The following is a 22,500-nucleotide window of genomic DNA, read 5'->3' as shown; positions in this document are numbered from 1 at the left end:
CAGGCTGGTATGGCCGTAAGCAGAAGCTGCAGCTTGAAATACCTCTTATATGGAGTTGAAGATAAGTCATAGAATATAAGTCATTGATTTGTTGGTTTTATTTGTCGGAGTTAAAGTGCCTTAACCATGTGCAAAACACTTTAGGACGTGAGCTGTCGCTGTTACCACGTTGAAATATGTGTGGGTAGATTAAGCGAGAGCGTTCTCTGCTGGTTGAAAAAGCTTACAGCACCTGGTATTCCCAGGCGGTCTCCCATCCAAGTACTAACCAGGCCCGACCCTGCTTAGCTTCCGGGATCAGACTAGATCGGGCGCATCCAGGCTGGTATGGCCGTAAGCAGAAGCTGCAGCTTGAAATACCTCTTATATGGAGTTGAAGATAAGTCATAGAATATAAGTCATTGATCTGTTGGTTTTATTTGTTGGAGTTAAGGTGCCTTAAGCATGTGCAAAACACTTTAGGACGTGAGCTGTCGCTGTTACCACGTTAAAATGTGTGGGTAGATTAAGCGAGAGCGCTCTCTGCAGGTTGAAAAAGCTTACAGCACCTGGTATTCCCAGGCGGTCTCCCATCCAAGTACTAACCAGGCCCGACCCTGCTTAGCTTCCGAGATCAGACGAGATCGGGCGCATCCAGGCTGGTATGGCCGTGAGCTGAAGCTGCAGCTTGAAATACCTCTTATATGGAGTTGAAGATAGTCATATAATATAAGTCATTGATTTGTTGGTGATAATAATTTAGAAGCGCTTATTTGTTGGAGTTAAAGTGCCTTAACCATGTGCAAAACACTTTAGGACGTGAGTTGTCGCTGTTACCACGTTGAAATATGTGTGGGTAGATTAAGCTAGAGGGTTCTCTGCTGGTTGAAAAAGCTTACAGCACCTGGTATTCCCAGGCGGTCTCCCATCCAAGTACTAACCAGGCCCGACCCTGCTTAGCTTCCGAGATCAGACGAGATCGGGCGCATCCAGGCTGGTATGGCCGTCAGCAGAAGCTGCAGCTTGAAATACCTCTTATATGGAGTTGAAGATAAGTCATAGAATATAAGTCATTGATTTTTTGGTTTTATTTGTTGGAGTTAAAGTGCCTTAACCATGTGCAAAACACTTTAGGACGTGAGCTGTCGCTGTTACCACGTTGAAATATGTGTGGGTAGATTAAGCGAGAGCGCTTTCTGCTGGTTGAAAATGCTTACAGCACCTGGTATTCCCAGGCGGTCTCCCATCCAAGTACTAACCATTCCCGACCCTGCTTAGCTTCCGAGATCAGACTAGATCGGGCGCATCCAGGCTGGTATGGCCGTAAGCAGAAGCTGCTGCTTGAAATACCTCTTATATGGAGTTGAAGATAAGTCATATAATATAAGTCATTGATTTGTTGGTGATATTAATTTAGAAGCGCTTATTTGTTGGAGTTAAAGTGCCTTAACCATGTGAAAAACACTTTTGGACGTGAGCTGTCGCTGTTACCACGTTGAAATATGTGTGGGTAGATTAAGCGAGAGCGCTCTCTGCTGGTTGAAAATGCTTACAGCACCTGGTATTCCCAGGCGGTCTCCCATCCAAGTATTAACCAGGCCCGACCCTGCTTAGCTTCCGAGATCAGACGAGATCGGGCGCATCCAGGCTGGTATGGCCGTAAGCAGAAGCTGCAGCTTGAAATACCTCTGATATGGAGTTGAAGATAAGTTATATAATACAAGTCATTGATTTGTTGGTGATAATAATTTAGAAGCGCTTATTTGTTGGAGTTAAAGTGCCTTAACCATGTGCAAAACACTTTAGGACGTGAGCTGTCGCTGTTACCACGTTGAAATATGTGTGGGTAGATTAAGCGAGAGCGCTCTCTGCTGGTTGAAAATGCTTACAGCACCTGGTATTCCCAGGCGGTCTCCCATCCAAGTACTAACCAGGCCCGACCCTGCTTAGCTTCCGAGATCAGACGAGATCGGGCGCATCCAGGCTGGTATGGCCGTAAGCAGAAGCTGCTGCTTGAAATACCTCTTATATGGAGTTGAAGATAAGTCATATAATATAAGTCATTGATTTGTTGGTGATAATAATTTAGAAGCGCTTATTTGTTGGAGTTAAAGTGCCTTAACCATGTGAAAAACACTTTTGGACGTGAGCTGTCGCTGTTACCACGTTGAAATATGTGTGGGTAGATTAAGCGAGAGCGCTCTCTGCTGGTTGAAAATGCTTACAGCACCTGGTATTCCCAGGCGGTCTCCCATCCAAGTACTAACCAGGCCCGACCCTGCTTAGCTTCCGAGATCAGACGAGATCGGGCGCATCCAGGCTTGTATGGCGGAAAGCAGAAGCAGCAGCTTGAAATACCTCTTATATGGAGTTGAAGATAAGTCATAGAATATAAGTCATTTATTTGTTGGTTTTATTTGTTTGGAATTAAAGTGCCTTAACCATGTGCAAAACACTTTAGGACGTGAGCTGTCGCTGTTACCACGTTGAAATATGTGTGGGTAGATTAAGCGAGAGCGTTCTCTGCTGGTTGAAAAAGCTTACAGCACCTGGTATTCCCAGGCGGTCTCCCATCCAAGTACTAACCAGGCCCGACCCTGCTTAGCTTCCGAGATCAGACGAGATCGGGCGCATCCAGGCTGGTATGGCCGTAAGCAGAATCTGCTGCTTGAAATACCTCTTATATGGAGTTGAAGATAAGTCATAGAATATAAGTCATTGATTTGTTGGTTTTATTTGTTGGAGTTAAAGTGCCTTAACCATGTGCAAAACACTTTAGGACGTGAGCTGTCGCTGTTACCACGTTGAAATATGTGTGGCTAGATTAAGCGAGACCGTTCTCTGCTGGTTGAAAAAGCTTACAGCACCTGGTATTCCCAGGCTGTCTCCCATCCAAGTACTAACCAGGCCCGACCCTGCTTAGCTTCCGAGATCAGACGAGATCGGGCACATCCAGGCTGGTATGGGCGTAAGCAGAAGCTGCAGCTTGAAATACCTCTGATATGGAGTTGAAGATAAGTCATAGAATATAAGTCATTGATTTGTTGGTTTTATTTGTTGGAGTTAAAGTGCCTTAACCATGTGCAAAAGACTTTAGGACGTGAGCTGTCGCTCTTACCACGTTGAAATATGTGTGGGTAGATTAAGCGAGAGCGCTCTCTGCTGGTTGAAAAAGCTTACAACACCCGGTATTCCCAGGCGGTCTCCCATCCAAGTACTAACCAGGCCCGACCCTGCTTAGCTTCCGAGATAAGACGAGATCGGGCGCATCTTTTTTTTTTTGTCTTTTATTATGAAAATATATTTACAAAAAAAATATATTTTTGTTTACAGTATCCATTTCCAACACATTTTCCTCTCTCTGTGACATTTACACTCAGGTCCTTTTTTCAAAAGAAAAGAAAAACAACATCAGCACTCGAATTACAAAAACAAACCTGATTTGCACATAGTAGCATTTCAAAACCCAGCATCATTCGTTCAGCCATCCCACAGGGTGAAAAATCATTCCAACTATATGATCACTGTGCACAATTTTCAAAAGATGAAGTAGCCAATTTTTTTTTTTTTTTAATAACACACAATTTCCCAACTACACAGTCCAAAAAGAGCTACCAATTCCACACAATCCTCTTTTCTTTATCAAGGGATAGGAGATTGGCATCCTTCACATACAGTCGTTCAAAATGGTCTACCCCATGTATCAACCTGTATCGAATCTGTTTCTTCACTATGTTTTGAAAAATCGGCCATATTGCAATAACCCTTCGTTCGTAATGTGCCTTGTTTCTTCGTGCCCTTATTGCCCATCGTGCATGGCTCAACATAAATCTGCACAGCATTTCGTTTCTAATTTTACTGTATTGCCAGTTTCCAAATAAAAGAAAAAACTCCCATGAATCCCTTCCGTCCCACACCATTCCCAATTTTTCTATTAGACATTTCTTCAATAACCCAAAAAAGCCAGATAACTCAGGACAAATATCAAACATATGCATCAGCGTTTCCGGCAATAAGCCACAAACATCACACTCTCTGTCTACAGCTTTATCCAGTTGATGTAAAACCACATTAGTAAAAATTTTATTGTGTCTTATTTTGAAATCATTGTCCTCAGCCTCGATGCTGTTACCCTGTACTTTCCATTTCTCCCATATTTTCCACCCCTCTTTCTGTGGAAAGACCTTGCTCCAATACGACAAGGAGGCCGGTGATTTCGTGACGTTCACTAAAAAACGCTCGTAGATTTCCTTGCAGGAGATCAGACTGAAGCTCTTGTTTTCCCCCTCTCGCTTAATTCCCAGCTCTGGGAGTTTGCTCGTCCTATCTCTAGCTGTACCTGTTTCTATCAGCCTTCTCCATTGTTGTGGGATACTTCTCTGAATAGTCTTATAATAATTCTCTATGACCGTGTATGTTGAATTATAATCAACTTCCCTTATACTATCCACCACGGCCTGCGTCGGCAAAAAACCGGGCACAAATTCATACATTATATCTTTCAGCTGTACTAGTCCAGCACTTATCATTTTGTTATTATACAACATTTTATTTTCTTTCTTTATATATTTATTTAAAAATATCGGCAGTTCTCTTATTAGGCTTATAGAATTCGCCTCATATTCTATATGCTCCAGGAAGCCAGCTTGTGCTTCGAGGACCTCCCTATAAAATAATGGGACTCCCGCTGTCATCGGCCTCTTCGGTTTCATAAGCAGGACAAAATCTCCTATTCCGAGCACTCGATTTAAAAAAAAACGCATAAGACCCTTCCAGCCGTAAGCCGTGTCATCGTACAGATATTTTCTGACCAATTTAATCCTGAAAGCATTTTTCTTACTTTCTATGTCTAGTAATTTTAGCCCTCCCTCTGCATATTTCCCTATTAATGTTTTTCTTGCGATTTTCCCCACCGTTGTCCCCCACAAGAAAACTGTCATAATCTCATTTAGTTTGTTTAGTGCCCATAAGGGTAGATCTATCACCGTGAGTGCATAATATATTTTAGACATTACCAAGCTATTTAATACCACCACCTTCCCATTGAGTTTCAGGTTCCTCATTCGCCAATAGCACAAAATTGCTTCTATCCTTTTAATTATACTAGTCCATGTCATGTCCCTGGCCGTTTCACTGTTTACCCCAATGTATGTACCCAATATTTTGATATGTTCTGCTTGTAATTGTACCGGTAATTCATTTTGCGGCGGCCCCTTCATATTGATGAACATGATTTCTGATTTATCTGGATTCATTTTAGCTCCTGAGGCTCTACCATATCGTTCTACCAAGTTTATTATTCTATGTACACTATTTATGTCTTTAATCAGTAACGTGGTATCATCAGCAAACTGTTGTATGGTGCACATCTCCCCTCCAGGTAATTCTATACCTTTTATTTCTGAATCTTTTTTAATAAGGACACCCAGTGTTTCCACGATTATTGTATACAAAATTGAGGACAGTGGACATCCCTGTCTCACCGACCTTCGAAGCGGAAAAGGATCGGTAACCACCCCGTTACACTTCACACTGCCAGTGGCATTGGCGTACATTAACCTAATCCACCCGAGAAAACGCGCTCCAAATCCCACCCTCTCCAAAACTTTGAACATAAATTTGTGTTCGACTCTATCAAAGGCTTTGTTGAAGTCCAGTGAGACCAGAATGCCCTCTTTGCTGGTAGTTTTCAAAAATTCTACTGTGTCTCTGACAGTATTCAAAATATCTGAAACTTCCCTTCCCGGCACACTATAAGCCTGAGAGGGCTCTACGATAGTGTGCACGACCTGTTTTATTCTGTTTGCTAGTACTTTCATCAATATTTTGTAATCCGTGTTTAGTAGTGTTATAGGCCTATAATTGGCTAGATTTCGTTTATCCCCTTTCTTATATATGATCGTTATGATCCCTCTTGCCATAGATGCCGGCACGGATTGTGTTAATTCTATTGTTCTGTATAAATTTAACAATATTGGTTTCAATATATCACTGAATTGTTTATGAAAATTCGCTGTTAGTCCATCACTACCTGGACTTTTATTTAGTACTAATTGTTTTATTGCCAAATCAATATCCTCTTCCTTCATCTCCTGGTCGCACATGAGTGTGTCTTCTTCAGCTAACTTCATCTCACATTTTGCCAGGATCTCCTCTGTTATCCCATCATCTGTCCCCTCTGTTTCAAAAAGATGGGTATAATAATTCTGGACTGTCTCTAAGATCTCTACAAAGTCAGCTGTTGTCTCTCCCTTTTCATTTATCACTTCCGCTATGTAGCATTTGTTTTGCCTTCTTTTTTCCAAGTTCAGGAAGAAGCCGGTATTTTTTTCTCCTTCCACCGCATACTGCGCTTTGCTCCTTAATATAGCCCCTTCGCATTTCAACCTCTCCAACTCTTTTAACTCGGTATGCAATCTTATTAACTTATTCCCCTCCGAGCCTTTCTGTCTCTCAACCTTTTCGATTTCTGCTCTTAGCATTCTTTCTTTCTTCTGTTGTCTCGCCCGAAACCTTTTCGCATATTGTATGGATTTCCCTTTTATTTTTGTCTTCAAGTCCTCCCAGCCTTGTATTATATTCTTTTCAAAACCCGGTTGTGAGCTTACGCTCAAAATTAGTTGCCTAATGGCTCTATTATAATTCACATCGTACAAGAGATGTGCATTTAAGTGCCATGTCCCCCCTCCCCTTTTCTCTTCCTGTTCCCCCATTTCTAATGATAGTATGGCGTGATCGCTTAAGTGTATCCATTTATAATCCACATTATTAAATAATCGTATATGCGATGTCTTCGTTAAGCACAAATCAATTCTGGTTCGTTTTAGAACCCCTTGAACCACTTGCGCCCTTGAATATTGCCTCTTATCAGGATTTTTCACTCTCCATACGTCGCACCAGTTGTTAACCATCATAAAGTCATTTAGAACCTTTCTTGAGGCATCTTGTCTCCATACACAACTTTCGTTTATATCCAGATGACACAATTTCACATTAAAATCTCCTATTATAACATCACACTTTTCGGCTATTTTATAAAATTTCCTAAAGAAGGCTGTGCGATCGCCTTCTGTATTCGGTGCATAGACATTTAAAATATTATAATTCACATCCTGAGCTACACAATCTATATTAATCCATCTTCCTTCTCCATCTTTAGCCCTCATCGTGGCCTTAATTCCACTGTCCCTTTTACACAAAATCGCCACTCCCCTTGCAATGTTAGTTCCATGGCTAGAGAAGCATTCCCCATCCCACAGCTTTATCATGTCTCGCTCCGTTACTGCATCCCAATGAGTTTCTTGTAAGCATATTACATCCGCCTTACTTAATCTTATCATGCTTTCGAACTTCGTCTTGTCTCTCAGCCCGTTTGCATTAATGGATGCCACTGTTATTGGCATTAACACCATGATAAGGAGGAGAAACGGACCATCACCGCTGGATATTAGAAGTTTCCTCATTGTGCATACGTTTCTTCTGTGCTCGCCCTTTTCTCGTACCTGATCTTTTCCTCGATATCCCCCTCGCTCCGTTTCCGGTCTCCACGTCCTCCGTCTCAGCAGGATTCTCACCACCCCGCCTGGTGACTCTCTGCTGCGCACAAGGAAGCGACCCCCCGCTGCTTTGTCCTTCACCCCAATCTTGTCCGCCTCGTTCCTCCTCATCTCCACTGCTCCCCTCCTTTGCATCCTCTGCGACATCTCCTCCCTCGTCACTCCCTGCTTCCTCCATCGATTCCTCCACCGCTTCCTCCTCCATGTCCCCCACCAGGCTCTCAACCTCTCCTTCTCCGTCTTCCTCCTCCTCCTCTTCCTCCGCCGCCTCCTTCTTTTCTGCCTCGCTCTCCTCCACCAACTCCTCCGTCTCCTCCTTCTCCTCCTTCTCCTCCTGCTCTCCGCCGGTTCGTTCCGTCATGCGTGCACATTCTCTTGCATAGTGTCCTTGTTTGTTACATTTGTAACACAGGAACTCAGGACATTCCCGCAGAATGTGCCCCTGCTGTAGGCACAGTCTGCACACCCTCATTTGGTTGTTATGGATGATCCTGAAATACTCCGGACCCTCGAGCGTGTCAAATTTCGTGCTATACGGCAGAGCCGCCACCGACTCTGGGAACCTGACTTTCAGGAACCTGGTGCCGTCGAATATGTCCGTGCCAGGCCATTTTCTCTTCTTGATTGGTGAGACCGGCTCTACTCCCCAATGTGCCAGCTTTGTGAAAATCTGCTCATCAGTGATATAAATAGGAAGACTTAAAAATGAGACCACTCTCGTGTCCTTCATTATTTCAGAGGCGATCACTCGCGAATCTCTTATCTTGAAACCATCTAACAGTCTGTTTTTCCCGTGCGGGTTGCCCATTGTTAGTTCCCACTTTCTGTCCGCCTTTACTCGGCAGCCAACGACACGACCGCATGTAACACTCACAGCTTTCAAGAGTTCCATGAGGGAGATGGCATCATCTCCCTCTATCTCCACATTTACTACAAGTTTTTTCTGGTCTTCCGCTTGATCCCAACATTCTTTTGCAGCTCTCGGCTCCGCCACCCTTGCTGCCGTCTCCTCCTCTGCCCCCTTCCACACCGCTCCGCTGTGTTGTCCTCCCGTCCTCCTTTTCTCCACTTTCTCTGCCTCGGGCCCCTCTCCCGCTCTCTTCTCTTTCTCTCCGGCTCCGACCATTGCGCGGGCCATCTTTTGCCTTGGGATCCCCTCCGACTCCATTTTGTCCGTCATAGCTGAGCTCATGTCCAGTCCGTTATCCACCTTCATCACCGAGTAATCCGTTTTAGTTTTTTTATACTCCCTTGGAGTAGCCCCCCTGCAGCAACTGCTGCCGGGGGAGGTGTTGTTGTTCTCCACTTCTCTGAGCCTTTTTCGTTTGTTTTCCAATCTGAACTTTGTCTCTCCTTCATCCACCATGAACGAAACTGCCACGTCACTCTTCCTGCACAAACAGGAAGTCAGAGGGCGTGGCCAGGCTGGTATGGCCGTAAGCTGAAGCTGCAGCTTGAAATACTTCTTAAATGGAGTTGAAGATAAGTATATAATACAAGTCATTGATTTGTTGGTGATAATAGTTTAGAAGCGCTTATTTGTTGGAGTTAAAGTGCCTTAACCATGTGCAAAACATTTTAGGACGTGATCTGTCGCTGTTACCACGTTGAAATATGTGTGGGTAGATTAAGCGAGAGCGCTCTCTGCTGGTTGAAAATGCTTACAGCACCTGGTATTCCCAGGCGGTCTCCCATCCAAGTACTAACCATGCCCGACCCTGCTTAGCTTCCGAGATCAGACGAGATCGGGCGCATCCAGGCTGGTTAGGCCGTAAGCAGAAGCTGCAGCTAGAAATACCTCTTATATGGAGTTGAAGATAAGTCATAGAATATAAGTCATTGATTTGTTGGTTTTATTTGTTGGAGTTAAAGTGCCTTAACCATGTGCAAAACACTTTAGGACGTGAGCTGTCGCTGTTACCACGTTGAAATATGTGTGGCTAGATTAAGCGAGACCGTTCTCTGCTGGTTGAAAAAGCTTACAGCACCTGGTATTCCCAGGCGGTCTCCCATCCAAGTACTAACCAGGCCCGACCCTGCTTAGCTTCCGAGATCAGATGAGATCGGGCGCATCCAGGCTGGTATGGCCGTAAGCTGAAGCTGCAGCTTGAAATACTTCTTATATGGAGTTGAAGATAAGTATATAATACAAGTCATTGATTTGTTGGTGATAATAATTTAGAAGCGCTTATTTGTTGGAGTTAAAGTGCCTTAACCATGTGCAAAACACTTTAGGACGTGAGCTGTCGCTGTTACCACGTTGAAATATGTGTGGGTAGATTAAGCGAGAGCGCTCTCTGCTGGTTGAAAAAGCTTACAGCACCTGGTATTCCCAGGCGGTCTCCCATCCAAGTACTAACCAGGCCCTACCCTGCTTAGCTTCCGAGATCAGACGAGATCGGGCGCATCCAGGCTGGTATGGCCGTAAGCTGAAGCTGAAGCTGCAGCTTGAAATACCTCTTATATGGAGTTGAAGATAAGTCATATGATATAAGTCATTGATTTGTTGGTTTTATTTGTTGGAGTTAAAGTGCCTTAACCATGTGCAAAACACTTTAGGACGTGAGCTGTCGCTGTCACCACGTTGAAATATGTGTGGCTAGATTAAGCGAGACCATTCTCTGCTGGTTGAAAAAGCTTACAGCACCTGGTATTCCCAGGCTGTCTCCCATCCAAGTACTAACCAGGCCCGACCCTGCTTAGCTTCCGAGATCAGACGAGATTGGGCGCATCCAGGCTGGTATGGGCGTAAGCAGAAGCTGCAGCTTGAAATACCTCTGATATGGAGTTGAAGATAAGTCATAGAATATAAGTCATTGATTTGTTGGTTTTATTTGTTGGAGTTAAAGTGCCTTAACCATGTGCAAAAGACTTTAGGACGTGAGCTGTCGCTCTTACCACGTTGAAATATGTGTGGCTAGATTAAGCGAGACCGTTCTCTGCTGGTTGAAAAAGCTTACAGCACCTGGTATTCCCAGGCTGTCTCCCATCCAAGTACTAACCAGGCCCGACCCTGCTTAGCTTCCGAGATCAGATGAGATCGGGCGCATCCAGGCTGGTATGGCCGTAAGCTGAAGCTGCAGCTTGAAATACTTCTTATATGGAGTTAAAGATAAGTATATAATACAAGTCATTGATTTGTTGGTGATAATAATTTAGAAGCGCTTATTTGTTGGAGTTAAAGTGCCTTAACCATGTGCAAAACACTTTAGGACGTGAGCTGTCGCTGTTACCACGTTGAAATATGTGTGGGTAGATTAAGCGAGAGCGCTCTCTGCTGGTTGAAAAAGCTTACAGCACCTGGTATTCCCAGGTGGTCTCCCATCCAAGTACTAACCAAGCCCGACCCTGCTTAGCTTCCGAGATCAGGCGAGATCGGGCGCATCCAGGCTGGTATGGCCGTAAGCTGAAGCTGAAGCTGCAGCTTGAAATACCTCTTATATGGAGTTGAAGATAAGTCATATAATATAAGTCATTGATTTGTTGGTGATAATAATTTAGAAGCACTTATTTGTTGGAGTTAAAGTGCCTTAACCATGTGCAAAACACTTTAGGACGTGAGCTGTCGCTGTTACCACGTTGAAATATGTGTGGGTAGATTAAGCGAGAGCGCTCTCTGCAGGTTGAAAATGCTTACAGCACCTGGTATTCCCAGGCGGTCTCCCATCCAAGTACTAACCAGGCCCGACCCTGCTTAGCTTCCGAGATCAGACGAGACCGGGCGCATCCAGGCTGGTATGGCCGTAAGCAGAAGCTGCAGCTTGAAATACCTCTTATATGGAGTTGAAGATAAGTCATAGAATATAAGTCATTGATCTGTTGGTTTTATTTGTTGGAGTTAAAGTGCCTTAACCATGTGCAAAACACTTTAGGACGTGAGCTGTCGCTGTTACCACGTTGAAATATGTGTGGGTAGATTAAGCGAGAGCGCTCTCTGCTGGTTGAAAAAGCTTACAACACCTGGTATTCCCAGGCGGTCTCCCATCCAAGTACTAACCAGGCCCGACCCTGCTTAGCTTCCGAGATCAGACGAGATCGGGCTCATCCAGGCTGGTATGGCCGTTAGCTGAAGCTGCAGCTTGAAATACTTCTTAAATGGAGTTGAAGATAAGTATATAATACAAGTCATTGATTTGTTGGTGATAATAATTTAGAAGCGCTTATTTGTTGGAGTTAAAGTGCCTTAACCATGTGCAAAACACTTTAGGACGTGAGCTGTCGCTGTTACCACGTTGAAATATGTGTGGGTAGATTAAGCGAGAGCGCTCTCTGCTGGTTGAAAATGCTTACAGCACCTGGTATTCCCAGGCGGTCTCCCATCCAAGTACTAACCAGGCCCGACCCTGCTTAGCTTCCGAGATCAGACGAGATCAGGCGCATCCAGGCTGGTATGGCCGTAAGCTGAAGCTGTAGCTGCAGCTTGAAATACCTCTTATATGGAGTTGAAGATAAGTCATATAATATAAGTCATTGATTTGTTGGTGATAATAATTTAGAAGCACTTATTTGTTGGAGTTAAAGTGCCTTAACCATGTGCAAAACACTTTAGGACGTGAGCTGTCGCTGTTACCACGTTGAAATGTGTGGCTAGATTAAGCGAGAGCGTTCTCTGCTGGTTGAAAAAGCTTACAGCACCTGGTATTCCTAGGCAGTCTCTCATCCAAGTACTAACCAGGCCCGACCCTGCTTAGCTTCCGAGATCAGACGAGATCAGGCGCATCCAGGCTGGTATGGCCGTAAGCAGAAGCTGCAGCTTGAAATACTTCTTATATGGAGTTGAAGATAAGTCATAGAATATATGTCATTGATTTGTTGGTGATAATAATTTAGAAGCGCTTATTTGTTGGAGTTAAGGTGCCTTAAGCATGTGCAAATGTAACCCAGGTAGCCATGGTTACCACTCCTGTCTGTTCCTGACAGTCAAAGCTTTTAGTGATGTCACATCCCCCTTCACTTCCTCCTCAGTCCACTTCCTGCCAGCTAAATGTTTGGTGTGCTCAAGCAGTGTTAGCAGTGTTAGGTGTGCTGCCCGGCTGTGTGCCAGAGATTTCATTCCTACTCAGCGGTGAGTTTACTCAAACTATAGTCACTGGTTTGGTTGATCGGTTAACATTGAGGTTTATACAAAAACAAGCTAATGTTTGAAAGCTAATGTTTGAAAGCTAATGGTTGAATGTTCACCAGGCCACAATGCCTGAACACTGAGCTCTTATATCTGATGGCTTGAGCTGTATTTATTTTGAGTTGATTTATAACTTTTGGTTTGTTTTGAAATGATTATTTGAGCTCATGAAGTAATTGATTTTGGAAAAATATTGTGATTTAAAAGCATTTAAAAAGCATTTAAAAGCATTTAAAATGATCTAAAAGCATGCTAAAAGAATTTGAAAAGAAGAATTGTTTGATTTATGAATGATTGAATTGTTGCAACAAACACTGATTTTTGGTTCGTTTCACCTGGCCTTTCAGGCCAGGTTTTTTGTGTTAGATGGTGAGCTTTCCCCAGTCCTGGAACTGAACCTGAGATCGAGCCTGGACTCTCCTCCCACAGTCCCCATCATGTGTGGTAGGCTTGTGCCTTCTCCCCAATAGGGAGAACCCCCCAGTCCAAACCCCAGTCCCAACCTCTGCCCAAGCCCCAGTCCAAACCCCAGTCCCAATCCCAAATCCTTAAGTCTGAACTGACTGACTGAACTGAACATTGAACCTTGAACATTGAACAACTTAAAGGGCCCCAGTTTGTTATTTTCAATATTAATGCAAATGTGTTTTTTTGTTTGTTTGTTTAAATATTAATATGCATATTCAACTTGAAACGTTTCTGCCTCTGGTTGGTCATTCACACTATACACATTGAGCTCAGCAGCCGAACCTGGTTTTTCTAAACATTTTTCACTAATTCTCATTAATGGTCAATTAGCCTATCAATTAAGTTGTTATCCATTGTGATTGCTACACAAAACACTTTAGGACGTGAGCTGTCGCTGTTACCACGTTAAAATATGTGTGGGTAGATTAAGCGAGAGCGCTCTCTGCAGGTTGAAAAAGCTTACAGCACCTGGTATTCCCAGGCGGTCTCCCATCCAAGTACTAACCAGGCCCGACCCTGCTTAGCTTCCGAGATCAGACGAGATCAGGCGCATCCAGGCTGGTATGGCCGTAAGCAGAAGCTGCAGCTTGAAATACCTATTATATGGAGTTGAAGATAAGTCATAGAATATAAGTCATTGATTTGTTGGTTTTATTTGTTGGAGTTAAAGTGCCTTAACCATGTGCAAAACACTTTAGGACGTGAGCTGTCGCTGTTACCACGTTGAAATATGTGTGGGTAGATTAAGCGAGAGCGCTCTCTGCTGGTTGAAAAAGCTTACAGCACCTGGTATTCCCAGGCGGTCTCCCATCCAAGTACTAACCAGGCCCAACCCTGCTTAGCTTCTGAGATCAGACGAGATCGGGCGCATCCAGGCTGGTATGGCCGTAAGCTGAAGCTGAAGATGCAGCTTGAAATACCTCTTATATGGAGTTGAAGATAAATCATATAATATGAGTCATTGATTTGTTGGTGATAATAATTTAGAAGCGCTTATTTGTTGGAGTTAAAGTGCCTTAACCATGTGCAAAACACTTTAGGACGTGAGCTGTCGCTGTTACCACGTTGAAATTTGTGTGGGTAGATTAAGCGAGAGCGCTCTCTGCTGGTTGAAAAAGCTTACAGCACCTGGTATTCCCAGGCGGTCTCCCATCCAAGTACTAACCAGGCCCGACCCTGCTTAGCTTCCGAGATCAGACGAGATCGGGCGCATCCAGGCTGGTATGGCCGTAAGCAGAAACTGCAGCTTGAAATACCTCTTATATGGAGTTGAAGATAAGTCATAGAATATAAGTCATCGATTTGTTGGTTTTATTTGTCGGAGTTAAAGTGCCTTAACCATGTGAAAAACCCTTTAGGACGTGAGCTGTCGCTGTTACCACGTTGAAATATGTGTGGGTAGATTAAGTGAGAGCGCTCTCTGCTGGTTGAAAATGCTTACAGCACCTGGTAAACCCAGGCGGTCTCCCATCCAAGTACTAACCAGGCCCGACCATGCTTAGCTTCCGAGATCAGACGAGATCGGGCGCATCCAGGCTGGTATGGCCGTAAGCAGAAGCTGCAGCTTGAAATACCTCTTATATGGAGTTGAAGATAAGTCATAGAATATAAGTCATTGATTTGTTGGTTTTATTTGTCGGAGTTAAAGTGCCTTAACCATGTGCAAAACACTTTAGGACGTGAGCTGTCGCTGTTACCACGTTGAAATTTGTGTGGGTAGATTAAGCGAGAGCGTTCTCTGCTGGTTGAAAAAGCTTACAGCACCTGGTATTCCCAGGCGGTCTCCCATTCAAGTACTAACCAGGCCCGACCCTGCTTAGCTTCCGAGATCAGACGAGATCGGGCGCATCCAGGCTGGTATGGCCGTAAGCAGAAGCTGCAGCTTGAAATACCTCTTATATGGAGTTGAAGATAAGTCATAGAATATAAGTCATTGATTTGTTGGTTTTATTTGTTGGAGTTAAAGTGCCTTAACCATGTGCAAAACACTTTAGGACGTGAGCTGTCGCTGTTACCACGTTGAAATATGTGTGGGTAGATTAAGCGAGAGCGCTCTCTGCTGGTTGAAAAAGCTTACAGCACCTGGTATTCCCAGGCGGTCTCCCATCCAAGTACTAACCAGGCCCGACCCTGCTTAGCTTCCGAGATCAGACGAGATCGGGCGCATCCAGGCTGGTATGGCCGTAAGCAGAAGCTGCAGCTTGAAATACCTCTGATATGGAGTTGAAGATAAGTCATAGAATATAAGTCATTGATTTGTTGGTTTTATTTGTTGGAGTTAAAGTGCCTTAACCATGTGCAAAACACTTTAGGACGTGAGCTGTCGCTGTTACCACGTTGAAATATGTGTGGGTAGATTAAGCGAGAGCGCTCTCTGCTGGTTGAAAAAGCTTACAGCACCTGATATTCCCAGGCGGTCTCCCATCCAAGTACTAACCAGGCCCGACCCTGCTTAGCTTCCGAGATCAGACGAGATCGGGCGCATCCAGGCTGGTATGGCCGTAAGCTGAAGCTGCAGCTTGAAATAACTCTTATATGGAGTTGAAGATAAGTCATATAATATAAGTCATTGATTTGTTGGTGATAATAATTTAGAAGCGCATATTTGTTGGAGTTAAAGTGCCTTAACCATGTGAAAAACCCTTTAGGACGTGAGCTGTCGCTGTTACCACGTTGAAATATGTGTGGGTAGATTAAGCGAGAGCGCTCTCTGCTGGTTGAAAAAGCTTACAGCACCTGGTATTCCCAGGCGGTCTCCCATCCAAGTACTAACCAGGCCCGACCCTGCTTAGCTTCCGAGATCAGACGAGATCGGGCGCATCCAGGCTGGTATGGCTGTAAGCAGAAGCTGCAGCTTGAAATACCTCTTATATGGAGTTGAAAATAAGTCATAGCATATAAGTCATTGATTTGTTGGTTTTATTTGTTGGAGTTAAAGTGCCTTAACCATGTGCAAAACCCTTTAGGACGTGAGCTGTCGCGGTTACCACGTTGAAATATGTGTGGGTAGATTAAGCGAGAGCACTCTCTGCAGGTTGAAAAAGCTTACAGCACCTGCTATTCCCAGGCGGTCTCCCATCCAAGTACTAACCAGGCCCGACCCTGCTTAGCTTCCGAGATCAGACGAGATCGGGCGCATCCAGGCTGGTATGGCCGTAAGCAGAAGCTGTAGCTTGAAATACCTCTTATATGGAGTTGAAGATAAGTCATAGAATATAAGTCATTGATCTGTTGGTTTTATTTGTTGGAGTTAAAGTGCCTTAACCATGTGCAAAACACTTTAGGACGTGAGCTGTCGCTGTTACCACTTTGAAATATGTGTGGGTAGATTAAGCGAGAGCGCTCTCTGCTGGTTGAAAAAGCTTACAGCACCTGATATTCCCAGGCGGTCTCCCATCCAAGTACTAACCAGGCCCGACCCTGCTTAGCTTCCGAGATCAGACGAGATCGGGCGCATCCAGGCTGGTATGGCCGTAAGCTGAAGCTGCAGCTTGAAATAACTCTTATATGGAGTTGAAGATAAGTCATATAATATAAGTCATTGATTTGTTGGTGATAATAATTTAGAAGCGCATATTTGTTGGAGTTAAAGTGCCTTAACCATGTGAAAAACCCTTTAGGACGTGAGCTGTCGCTGTTACCACGTTGAAATATGTGTGGGTAGATTAAGCGAGAGCGCTCTCTGCTGGTTGAAAAAGCTTACAGCACCTGGTATTCCCAGGCGGTCTCCCATCCAAGTACTAACCAGGCCCGACCCTGCTTAGCTTCCGAGATCAGACGAGATCGGGCGCATCCAGGCTGGTATGGCCGTAAGCTGAAGCTGAAGCTGCAGCTTGAAATACCTCTTATATGGAGTTGAAGATAAGTCATATAATATGAGTCATTGATTTGTTGGTGATAATAATTTAGAAGCGCTTATTTGTTGGAGTTAAAGTGCCTTAACCATGTGCAAAACACTTTAGGACGTGAGCTGTCGCTGTTACCACGTTGAAATTTGTGTGGGTAGATTAAGCAAGAGCGCTCTCTGCTGGTTGAAAAAGCTTACAGCACCTGGTATTCCCAGGCGGTCTCCCATCCAAGTACTAACCAGGCCCGACCCTGCTTAGCTTCCGAGATCAGACGAGATCGGGCGCATCCAGGCTGGTATGGCCGTAAGCAGAAGCTGCAGCTTGAAATACCTCTTATATGGAGTTGAAGATAAGTCATAGAATATAAGTCATTGATTTGTTGGTTTTATTTGTCGGAGTTAAAGTGCCTTAACCATGTGCAAAACACTTTAGGACGTGAGCTGTCGCTGTTACCACGTTGAAATATGTGTGGGTAGATTAAGCGAGAGCGTTCTCTGCTGGTTGAAAAAGCTTACAGCACCTGGTATTCCCAGGCGGTCTCCCATCCAAGTACTAACCAGGCCCGACCCTGCTTAGCTTCCGAGATCAGACTAGATCGGGCGCATCCAGGCTGGTATGGCCGTAAGCAGAAGCTGCAGCTTGAAATACCTCTTATATGGAGTTGAAGATAAGTCATAGAATATAAGTCATTGATCTGTTGGTTTTATTTGTTGGAGTTAAGGTGCCTTAAGCATGTGCAAAACACTTTAGGACGTGAGCTGTCGCTGTTACCACGTTAAAATGTGTGGGTAGATTAAGCGAGAGCGCTCTCTGCAGGTTGAAAAAGCTTACAGCACCTGGTATTCCCAGGCGGTCTCCCATCCAAGTACTAACCAGGCCCGACCCTGCTTAGCTTCCGAGATCAGACGAGATCGGGCGCATCCAGGCTGGTATGGCCGTGAGCTGAAGCTGCAGCTTGAAATACCTCTTATATGGAGTTGAAGATAGTCATATAATATAAGTCATTGATTTGTTGGTGATAATAATTTAGAAGCGCTTATTTGTTGGAGTTAAAGTGCCTTAACCATGTGCAAAACACTTTAGGACGTGAGCTGTCGCTGTTACCACGTTGAAATATGTGTGGGTAGATTAAGTGAGAGCGCTCTCTGCTGGTTGAAAATGCTTACAGCACCTGGTAAACCCAGGCGGTCTCCCATCCAAGTACTAACCAGGCCCGACCATGCTTAGCTTCCGAGATCAGACGAGATCGGGCGCATCCAGGCTGGTATGGCCGTAAGCAGAAGCTGCAGCTTGAAATACCTCTTATATGGAGTTGAAGATAAGTCATATAATATAAGTCATTGATTTGTTGGTGATAATAATTTAGAAGCGCTTATTTGTTGGAGTTAAAGTGCCTTAACCATGTGCAAAACACTTTAGGACGTGAGCTGTCGCTGTTACCACGTTGAAATATGTGTGGGTAGATTAAGTGAGAGCGCTCTCTGCTGGTTGAAAATGCTTACAGCACCTGGTAAACCCAGGCGGTCTCCCATCCAAGTACTAACCAGGCCCGACCATGCTTAGCTTCCGAGATCAGACGAGATCGGGCGCATCCAGGCTGGTATGGCCGTAAGCAGAAGCTGCAGCTTGAAATACCTCTTATATGGAGTTGAAGATAAGTCATAGAATATAAGTCATTGATTTGTTGGTTTTATTTGTCGGAGTTAAAGTGCCTTAACCATGTGCAAAACACTTTAGGACGTGAGCTGTCGCTGTTACCACGTTGAAATATGTGTGGGTAGATTAAGCGAGAGCGTTCTCTGCTGGTTGAAAAAGCTTACAGCACCTGGTATTCCCAGGCGGTCTCCCATCCAAGTACTAACCAGGCCCGACCCTGCTTAGCTTCCGAGATCAGACTAGATCGGGCGCATCCAGGCTGGTATGGCCGTAAGCAGAAGCTGCAGCTTGAAATACCTCTTATATGGAGTTGAAGATAAGTCATAGAATATAAGTCATTGATCTGTTGGTTTTATTTGTTGGAGTTAAGGTGCCTTAAGCATGTGCAAAACACTTTAGGACGTGAGCTGTCGCTGTTACCACGTTAAAATGTGTGGGTAGATTAAGCGAGAGCGCTCTCTGCAGGGTGAAAAAGCTTACAGCACCTGGTATTCCCAGGCGGTCTCCCATCCAAGTACTAACCAGGCCCGACCCTGCTTAGCTTCCGAGATCAGACGAGATCGGGCGCATCCAGGCTGGTATGGCCGTGAGCTGAAGCTGCAGCTTGAAATACCTCTTATATGGAGTTGAAGATAGTCATATAATATAAGTCATTGATTTGTTGGTGATAATAATTTAGAAGCGCTTATTTGTTGGAGTTAAAGTGCCTTAACCATGTGCAAAACCCTTTAGGACGTGAGCTGTCGCTGTTACCACGTTGAAATTTGTGTGGGTAGATTAAGCGAGAGCGCTCTCTGCTGGTTGAAAAAGCTTACAGCACCTGGTATTCCCAGGCGGTCTCCCATCCAAGTACTAACCAGGCCCGACCCTGCTTAGCTTCCGAGATCAGACGAGATCGGGCGCATCCAGGCTGGTATGGCCGTAAGCAGAAGCTGTAGCTTGAAATACCTCTTATATGGAGTTGAAGATAAGTCATAGAATATAAGTCATTGATCTGTTGGTTTTATTTGTTGGAGTTAAAGTGCCTTAACCATGTGCAAAACACTTTAGGACGTGAGCTGTCGCTGTTACCACGTTGAAATATGTGTGGGTAGATTAAGCGAGAGCGCTCTCTGCTGGTTGAAAAAGCTTACAGCACCTGGTATTCCCAGGCGGTCTCCCATCCAAATACTAACCAGGCCCGACCCTGCTTAGCTTCCGAGATCAGACGAGATCGGGCGCATCCAGGCTGGTATGGCCGTAAGCAGAAGCTGCAGCTTGAAATACCTCTGATATGGAGTTGAAGATAAGTCATAGAATATAAGTCATTGATTTGTTGGTTTTATTTGTTGGAGTTAAAGTGCCTTAACCATGTGCAAAACACTTTAGGACGTGAGCTGTCGCTGTTACCACTTTGAAATATGTGTGGGTAGATTAAGCGAGAGCGCTCTCTGCTGGTTGAAAAGGCTTACAGCACCTGATATTCCCAGGCGGTCTCCCATCCAAGTACTAACCAGGCCCGACCCTGCTTAGCTTCCGAGATCAGACGAGATCGGGCGCATCCAGGCTGGTATGGCCGTAAGCTGAAGCTGCAGCTTGAAATACCTCTTATATGGAGTTGAAGATAAGTCATAGAATATAAGTCATTGATTTGTTGGTTTTATTTGTTGGAGTTAAAGCGCCTTAACCATGTGCAAAACCCTTTAGGACGTGAGCTGTCGCAGTTACCACGTTGAAATATGTGTGGCTAGATTAAGCGAGAGCGTTCTCTGCTGGTTGAAAAAGCTTACAGCACCTGGTACTCCCAGGCAGTCTCCCATCCAAGTACTAACCAGGCCCGACCCTGCTTAGCTTCCGAGATCAGACGAGATCAGGCGCATCCAGGCTGGTATGGCCGTAAGCAGAAGCTGCAGCTTGAAATACCTCTGATATGGAGTTGAAGATAAGTCATAGAATATAAGTCATTGATTTGTTGGTTTTATTTGTTGGAGTTAAAGTGCCTTAACCATGTGCAAAACACTTTAGGACGTGAGCTGTCGCTGTTACCACTTTGAAATATGTGTGGGTAGATTAAGCGAGAGCGCTCTCTGCTGGTTGAAAAAGCTTACAGCACCTGATATTCCCAGGCGGTCTCCCATCCAAGTACTAACCAGGCCCGACCCTGCTTAGCTTCCGAGATCAGACGAGATCGGGCGCATCCAGGCTGGTATGGCCGTAAGCTGAAGCTGCAGCTTGAAATACCTCTTATATGGAGTTGAAGATAAGTCATATAATATAAGTCATTGATTTGTTGGTGATAATAATTTAGAAGCGCATATTTGTTGGAGTTAAAGTGCCTTAACCATGTGAAAAACCCTTTAGGACGTGAGCTGTCGCTGTTACCACGTTGAAATATGTGTGGGTAGATTAAGCGAGAGCGCTCTCTGCTGGTTGAAAAAGCTTACAGCACCTGGTATTCCCAGGCGGTCTCCCATCCAAGTACTAACCAGGCCCGACCCTGCTTAGCTTCCGAGATCAGACGAGATCGGGCGCATCCAGGCTGGTATGGCCGTAAGCAGAAGCTGTAGCTTGAAATACCTCTTATATGGAGTTGAGGATAAGTCATAGAATATAAGTCATTGATCTGTTGGTTTTATTTGTTGGAGTTAAAGTGCCTTAACCATGTGCAAAACACTTTAGGACGTGAGCTGTCGCTGTTACCACGTTGAAATATGTGTCGGTAGATTAAGCGAGAGCGCTCTACTGCAGGTTGAAAAAGCTTACAGCACCTGGTATTCCCAGGCGGTCTCCCATCCAAGTACTAACCAGGCCCGACCCTGCTTAGCTTCCGAGATCAGACGAGACCGGGCGCATCCAGGCTGGTATGGCCGTAAGTAGAAGCTGCAGCTTGAAATACCTCTTATATGGAGTTGAAGATAAGTCATAGAATATAAGTCATTGATCTGTTGGTTTTATTTGTTGGAGTTAAAGTGCCTTAACCATGTGCAAAACACTTTAGGACGTGAGCTGTCGCAGTTACCACGTTGAAATATGTGTGGCTAGATTAAGCGAGAGCGTTCTCTGCTGGTTGAAAAAGCTTACAGCACCTGGTACTCCCAGGCAGTCTCCCATCCAAGTACTAACCAGGCCCGACCCTGCTTAGCTTCCGAGATCAGACGAGATCAGGCGCATCCAGGCTGGTATGGCCGTAAGCAGAAGCTGCAGCTTGAAATACCTCTGATATGGAGTTGAAGATAAGTCATAGAATATAAGTCATTGATTTGTTGGTTTTATTTGTTGGAGTTAAAGTGCCTTAACCATGTGCAAAACACTTTAGGACGTGAGCTGTCGCTGTTACCACTTTGAAATATGTGTGGGTAGATTAAGCGAGACCGCTCTCTGCTGGTTGAAAAAGCTTACAGCACCTGATATTCCCAGGCGGTCTCCCATCCAAGTACTAACCAGGCCCGACCCTGCTTAGCTTCCGAGATCAGACGAGATCGGGCGCATCCAGGCTGGTATGGCCGTAAGCTGAAGCTGCAGCTTGAAATACCTCTTATATGGAGTTGAAGATAAGTCATATAATATAAGTCATTGATTTGTTGGTGATAATAATTTAGAAGCGCATATTTGTTGGAGTTAAAGTGCCTTAACCATGTGAAAAACCCTTTAGGACGTGAGCTGTCGCTGTTACCACGTTGAAATATGTGTGGGTAGATTAAGCGAGAGCGCTCTCTGCTGGTTGAAAAAGCTTACAGCACCTGGTATTCCCAGGCGGTCTCCCATCCAAGTACTAACCAGGCCCGACCCTGCTTAGCTTCCGAGATCAGACGAGATCGGGCGCATCCAGGCTGGTATGGCTGTAAGCAGAAGCTGCAGCTTGAAATACCTCTTATATGGAGTTGAAAATAAG

The 22,500-nt window shown here is 44.7% G+C and overlaps 46 non-coding genes and 2 pseudogenes across 46 annotated transcripts in view; all 48 read right to left on the bottom strand.

The window, feature by feature from the left end:
- Nucleotides 1-21, bottom strand: part of LOC133428350 (5S ribosomal RNA) — a 119-nt gene extending 98 nt beyond the window's left edge. Inside the window, exon 1 of the ribosomal RNA XR_009773386.1 lies at nt 1-21. This exon is cut by the window's left edge and continues 98 nt beyond it. This is a non-coding gene — a ribosomal RNA (5S ribosomal RNA).
- Nucleotides 22-220: 199 nt separating this feature from the next.
- LOC133428854 (5S ribosomal RNA) lies at nt 221-339 on the bottom strand. Its single transcript, XR_009773845.1, has one exon. It is a non-coding gene; the product is annotated as a 5S ribosomal RNA (ribosomal RNA).
- A 197-nt stretch (nt 340-536) lies between these two features.
- On the bottom strand, nt 537-655 carry LOC133428594 (5S ribosomal RNA). Its single transcript, XR_009773598.1, has one exon. It is a non-coding gene; the product is annotated as a 5S ribosomal RNA (ribosomal RNA).
- Nucleotides 656-871: 216 nt separating this feature from the next.
- Nucleotides 872-990, bottom strand: LOC133428572 (5S ribosomal RNA). Its single transcript, XR_009773577.1, has one exon. It is a non-coding gene; the product is annotated as a 5S ribosomal RNA (ribosomal RNA).
- A 199-nt stretch (nt 991-1,189) lies between these two features.
- On the bottom strand, nt 1,190-1,308 carry LOC133428369 (5S ribosomal RNA; annotated as a pseudogene).
- A 217-nt stretch (nt 1,309-1,525) lies between these two features.
- On the bottom strand, nt 1,526-1,644 carry LOC133428650 (5S ribosomal RNA). The gene has a single exon (XR_009773651.1). It is a non-coding gene; the product is annotated as a 5S ribosomal RNA (ribosomal RNA).
- A 217-nt stretch (nt 1,645-1,861) lies between these two features.
- On the bottom strand, nt 1,862-1,980 carry LOC133428457 (5S ribosomal RNA). Its single transcript, XR_009773467.1, has one exon. It is a non-coding gene; the product is annotated as a 5S ribosomal RNA (ribosomal RNA).
- Nucleotides 1,981-2,197: 217 nt separating this feature from the next.
- LOC133428353 (5S ribosomal RNA) lies at nt 2,198-2,316 on the bottom strand. The gene has a single exon (XR_009773389.1). It is a non-coding gene; the product is annotated as a 5S ribosomal RNA (ribosomal RNA).
- A 200-nt stretch (nt 2,317-2,516) lies between these two features.
- Nucleotides 2,517-2,635, bottom strand: LOC133428906 (5S ribosomal RNA). The gene has a single exon (XR_009773894.1). It is a non-coding gene; the product is annotated as a 5S ribosomal RNA (ribosomal RNA).
- A 199-nt stretch (nt 2,636-2,834) lies between these two features.
- LOC133428904 (5S ribosomal RNA) lies at nt 2,835-2,953 on the bottom strand. Its single transcript, XR_009773892.1, has one exon. It is a non-coding gene; the product is annotated as a 5S ribosomal RNA (ribosomal RNA).
- Nucleotides 2,954-9,193: 6,240 nt separating this feature from the next.
- Nucleotides 9,194-9,312, bottom strand: LOC133428874 (5S ribosomal RNA). Its single transcript, XR_009773864.1, has one exon. It is a non-coding gene; the product is annotated as a 5S ribosomal RNA (ribosomal RNA).
- A 199-nt stretch (nt 9,313-9,511) lies between these two features.
- LOC133428415 (5S ribosomal RNA) lies at nt 9,512-9,630 on the bottom strand. Its single transcript, XR_009773427.1, has one exon. It is a non-coding gene; the product is annotated as a 5S ribosomal RNA (ribosomal RNA).
- A 216-nt stretch (nt 9,631-9,846) lies between these two features.
- Nucleotides 9,847-9,965, bottom strand: LOC133428531 (5S ribosomal RNA). Its single transcript, XR_009773538.1, has one exon. It is a non-coding gene; the product is annotated as a 5S ribosomal RNA (ribosomal RNA).
- A 205-nt stretch (nt 9,966-10,170) lies between these two features.
- Nucleotides 10,171-10,289, bottom strand: LOC133428374 (5S ribosomal RNA; annotated as a pseudogene).
- Nucleotides 10,290-10,488: 199 nt separating this feature from the next.
- On the bottom strand, nt 10,489-10,607 carry LOC133428681 (5S ribosomal RNA). Its single transcript, XR_009773680.1, has one exon. It is a non-coding gene; the product is annotated as a 5S ribosomal RNA (ribosomal RNA).
- A 216-nt stretch (nt 10,608-10,823) lies between these two features.
- On the bottom strand, nt 10,824-10,942 carry LOC133428704 (5S ribosomal RNA). Its single transcript, XR_009773704.1, has one exon. It is a non-coding gene; the product is annotated as a 5S ribosomal RNA (ribosomal RNA).
- Nucleotides 10,943-11,165: 223 nt separating this feature from the next.
- Nucleotides 11,166-11,284, bottom strand: LOC133428588 (5S ribosomal RNA). Its single transcript, XR_009773592.1, has one exon. It is a non-coding gene; the product is annotated as a 5S ribosomal RNA (ribosomal RNA).
- A 199-nt stretch (nt 11,285-11,483) lies between these two features.
- Nucleotides 11,484-11,602, bottom strand: LOC133428817 (5S ribosomal RNA). Its single transcript, XR_009773810.1, has one exon. It is a non-coding gene; the product is annotated as a 5S ribosomal RNA (ribosomal RNA).
- Nucleotides 11,603-11,818: 216 nt separating this feature from the next.
- On the bottom strand, nt 11,819-11,937 carry LOC133428567 (5S ribosomal RNA). The gene has a single exon (XR_009773572.1). It is a non-coding gene; the product is annotated as a 5S ribosomal RNA (ribosomal RNA).
- Nucleotides 11,938-12,158: 221 nt separating this feature from the next.
- Nucleotides 12,159-12,277, bottom strand: LOC133428897 (5S ribosomal RNA). Its single transcript, XR_009773885.1, has one exon. It is a non-coding gene; the product is annotated as a 5S ribosomal RNA (ribosomal RNA).
- Nucleotides 12,278-13,581: 1,304 nt separating this feature from the next.
- On the bottom strand, nt 13,582-13,700 carry LOC133428540 (5S ribosomal RNA). Its single transcript, XR_009773547.1, has one exon. It is a non-coding gene; the product is annotated as a 5S ribosomal RNA (ribosomal RNA).
- Nucleotides 13,701-13,899: 199 nt separating this feature from the next.
- Nucleotides 13,900-14,018, bottom strand: LOC133428575 (5S ribosomal RNA). The gene has a single exon (XR_009773580.1). It is a non-coding gene; the product is annotated as a 5S ribosomal RNA (ribosomal RNA).
- A 223-nt stretch (nt 14,019-14,241) lies between these two features.
- LOC133428895 (5S ribosomal RNA) lies at nt 14,242-14,360 on the bottom strand. Its single transcript, XR_009773883.1, has one exon. It is a non-coding gene; the product is annotated as a 5S ribosomal RNA (ribosomal RNA).
- Nucleotides 14,361-14,559: 199 nt separating this feature from the next.
- On the bottom strand, nt 14,560-14,678 carry LOC133428911 (5S ribosomal RNA). Its single transcript, XR_009773899.1, has one exon. It is a non-coding gene; the product is annotated as a 5S ribosomal RNA (ribosomal RNA).
- A 199-nt stretch (nt 14,679-14,877) lies between these two features.
- On the bottom strand, nt 14,878-14,996 carry LOC133428522 (5S ribosomal RNA). The gene has a single exon (XR_009773529.1). It is a non-coding gene; the product is annotated as a 5S ribosomal RNA (ribosomal RNA).
- A 199-nt stretch (nt 14,997-15,195) lies between these two features.
- LOC133428883 (5S ribosomal RNA) lies at nt 15,196-15,314 on the bottom strand. The gene has a single exon (XR_009773872.1). It is a non-coding gene; the product is annotated as a 5S ribosomal RNA (ribosomal RNA).
- Nucleotides 15,315-15,513: 199 nt separating this feature from the next.
- Nucleotides 15,514-15,632, bottom strand: LOC133428507 (5S ribosomal RNA). Its single transcript, XR_009773515.1, has one exon. It is a non-coding gene; the product is annotated as a 5S ribosomal RNA (ribosomal RNA).
- A 217-nt stretch (nt 15,633-15,849) lies between these two features.
- On the bottom strand, nt 15,850-15,968 carry LOC133428446 (5S ribosomal RNA). The gene has a single exon (XR_009773457.1). It is a non-coding gene; the product is annotated as a 5S ribosomal RNA (ribosomal RNA).
- A 199-nt stretch (nt 15,969-16,167) lies between these two features.
- On the bottom strand, nt 16,168-16,286 carry LOC133428586 (5S ribosomal RNA). Its single transcript, XR_009773590.1, has one exon. It is a non-coding gene; the product is annotated as a 5S ribosomal RNA (ribosomal RNA).
- A 199-nt stretch (nt 16,287-16,485) lies between these two features.
- On the bottom strand, nt 16,486-16,604 carry LOC133428506 (5S ribosomal RNA). The gene has a single exon (XR_009773514.1). It is a non-coding gene; the product is annotated as a 5S ribosomal RNA (ribosomal RNA).
- A 217-nt stretch (nt 16,605-16,821) lies between these two features.
- On the bottom strand, nt 16,822-16,940 carry LOC133428871 (5S ribosomal RNA). The gene has a single exon (XR_009773861.1). It is a non-coding gene; the product is annotated as a 5S ribosomal RNA (ribosomal RNA).
- A 223-nt stretch (nt 16,941-17,163) lies between these two features.
- Nucleotides 17,164-17,282, bottom strand: LOC133428859 (5S ribosomal RNA). The gene has a single exon (XR_009773850.1). It is a non-coding gene; the product is annotated as a 5S ribosomal RNA (ribosomal RNA).
- A 199-nt stretch (nt 17,283-17,481) lies between these two features.
- LOC133428661 (5S ribosomal RNA) lies at nt 17,482-17,600 on the bottom strand. Its single transcript, XR_009773661.1, has one exon. It is a non-coding gene; the product is annotated as a 5S ribosomal RNA (ribosomal RNA).
- Nucleotides 17,601-17,797: 197 nt separating this feature from the next.
- On the bottom strand, nt 17,798-17,916 carry LOC133428593 (5S ribosomal RNA). Its single transcript, XR_009773597.1, has one exon. It is a non-coding gene; the product is annotated as a 5S ribosomal RNA (ribosomal RNA).
- Nucleotides 17,917-18,132: 216 nt separating this feature from the next.
- Nucleotides 18,133-18,251, bottom strand: LOC133428910 (5S ribosomal RNA). Its single transcript, XR_009773898.1, has one exon. It is a non-coding gene; the product is annotated as a 5S ribosomal RNA (ribosomal RNA).
- A 217-nt stretch (nt 18,252-18,468) lies between these two features.
- Nucleotides 18,469-18,587, bottom strand: LOC133428909 (5S ribosomal RNA). Its single transcript, XR_009773897.1, has one exon. It is a non-coding gene; the product is annotated as a 5S ribosomal RNA (ribosomal RNA).
- A 199-nt stretch (nt 18,588-18,786) lies between these two features.
- LOC133428659 (5S ribosomal RNA) lies at nt 18,787-18,905 on the bottom strand. The gene has a single exon (XR_009773659.1). It is a non-coding gene; the product is annotated as a 5S ribosomal RNA (ribosomal RNA).
- Nucleotides 18,906-19,102: 197 nt separating this feature from the next.
- Nucleotides 19,103-19,221, bottom strand: LOC133428592 (5S ribosomal RNA). The gene has a single exon (XR_009773596.1). It is a non-coding gene; the product is annotated as a 5S ribosomal RNA (ribosomal RNA).
- A 216-nt stretch (nt 19,222-19,437) lies between these two features.
- On the bottom strand, nt 19,438-19,556 carry LOC133428847 (5S ribosomal RNA). The gene has a single exon (XR_009773838.1). It is a non-coding gene; the product is annotated as a 5S ribosomal RNA (ribosomal RNA).
- A 199-nt stretch (nt 19,557-19,755) lies between these two features.
- Nucleotides 19,756-19,874, bottom strand: LOC133428565 (5S ribosomal RNA). Its single transcript, XR_009773570.1, has one exon. It is a non-coding gene; the product is annotated as a 5S ribosomal RNA (ribosomal RNA).
- Nucleotides 19,875-20,073: 199 nt separating this feature from the next.
- On the bottom strand, nt 20,074-20,192 carry LOC133428484 (5S ribosomal RNA). Its single transcript, XR_009773494.1, has one exon. It is a non-coding gene; the product is annotated as a 5S ribosomal RNA (ribosomal RNA).
- Nucleotides 20,193-20,391: 199 nt separating this feature from the next.
- Nucleotides 20,392-20,510, bottom strand: LOC133428772 (5S ribosomal RNA). Its single transcript, XR_009773767.1, has one exon. It is a non-coding gene; the product is annotated as a 5S ribosomal RNA (ribosomal RNA).
- Nucleotides 20,511-20,709: 199 nt separating this feature from the next.
- LOC133428505 (5S ribosomal RNA) lies at nt 20,710-20,828 on the bottom strand. Its single transcript, XR_009773513.1, has one exon. It is a non-coding gene; the product is annotated as a 5S ribosomal RNA (ribosomal RNA).
- A 217-nt stretch (nt 20,829-21,045) lies between these two features.
- On the bottom strand, nt 21,046-21,164 carry LOC133428835 (5S ribosomal RNA). The gene has a single exon (XR_009773827.1). It is a non-coding gene; the product is annotated as a 5S ribosomal RNA (ribosomal RNA).
- Nucleotides 21,165-21,364: 200 nt separating this feature from the next.
- On the bottom strand, nt 21,365-21,483 carry LOC133428702 (5S ribosomal RNA). The gene has a single exon (XR_009773702.1). It is a non-coding gene; the product is annotated as a 5S ribosomal RNA (ribosomal RNA).
- Nucleotides 21,484-21,682: 199 nt separating this feature from the next.
- LOC133428771 (5S ribosomal RNA) lies at nt 21,683-21,801 on the bottom strand. The gene has a single exon (XR_009773766.1). It is a non-coding gene; the product is annotated as a 5S ribosomal RNA (ribosomal RNA).
- A 199-nt stretch (nt 21,802-22,000) lies between these two features.
- On the bottom strand, nt 22,001-22,119 carry LOC133428504 (5S ribosomal RNA). The gene has a single exon (XR_009773512.1). It is a non-coding gene; the product is annotated as a 5S ribosomal RNA (ribosomal RNA).
- Nucleotides 22,120-22,336: 217 nt separating this feature from the next.
- Nucleotides 22,337-22,455, bottom strand: LOC133428445 (5S ribosomal RNA). The gene has a single exon (XR_009773456.1). It is a non-coding gene; the product is annotated as a 5S ribosomal RNA (ribosomal RNA).
- Between the last annotated feature and the right edge of the window lie 45 nt (nt 22,456-22,500).

The sequence above is a fragment of the Cololabis saira genome, unplaced genomic scaffold, assembly GCF_033807715.1.
Source record: "Cololabis saira isolate AMF1-May2022 unplaced genomic scaffold, fColSai1.1 scf031, whole genome shotgun sequence".
Lineage (NCBI taxonomy): Eukaryota > Metazoa > Chordata > Actinopteri > Beloniformes > Belonidae > Cololabis > Cololabis saira.
The sequence above is the reverse complement of the archived record's forward strand: the minus strand, read 5'-3'. Positions and strand labels throughout refer to the sequence as shown.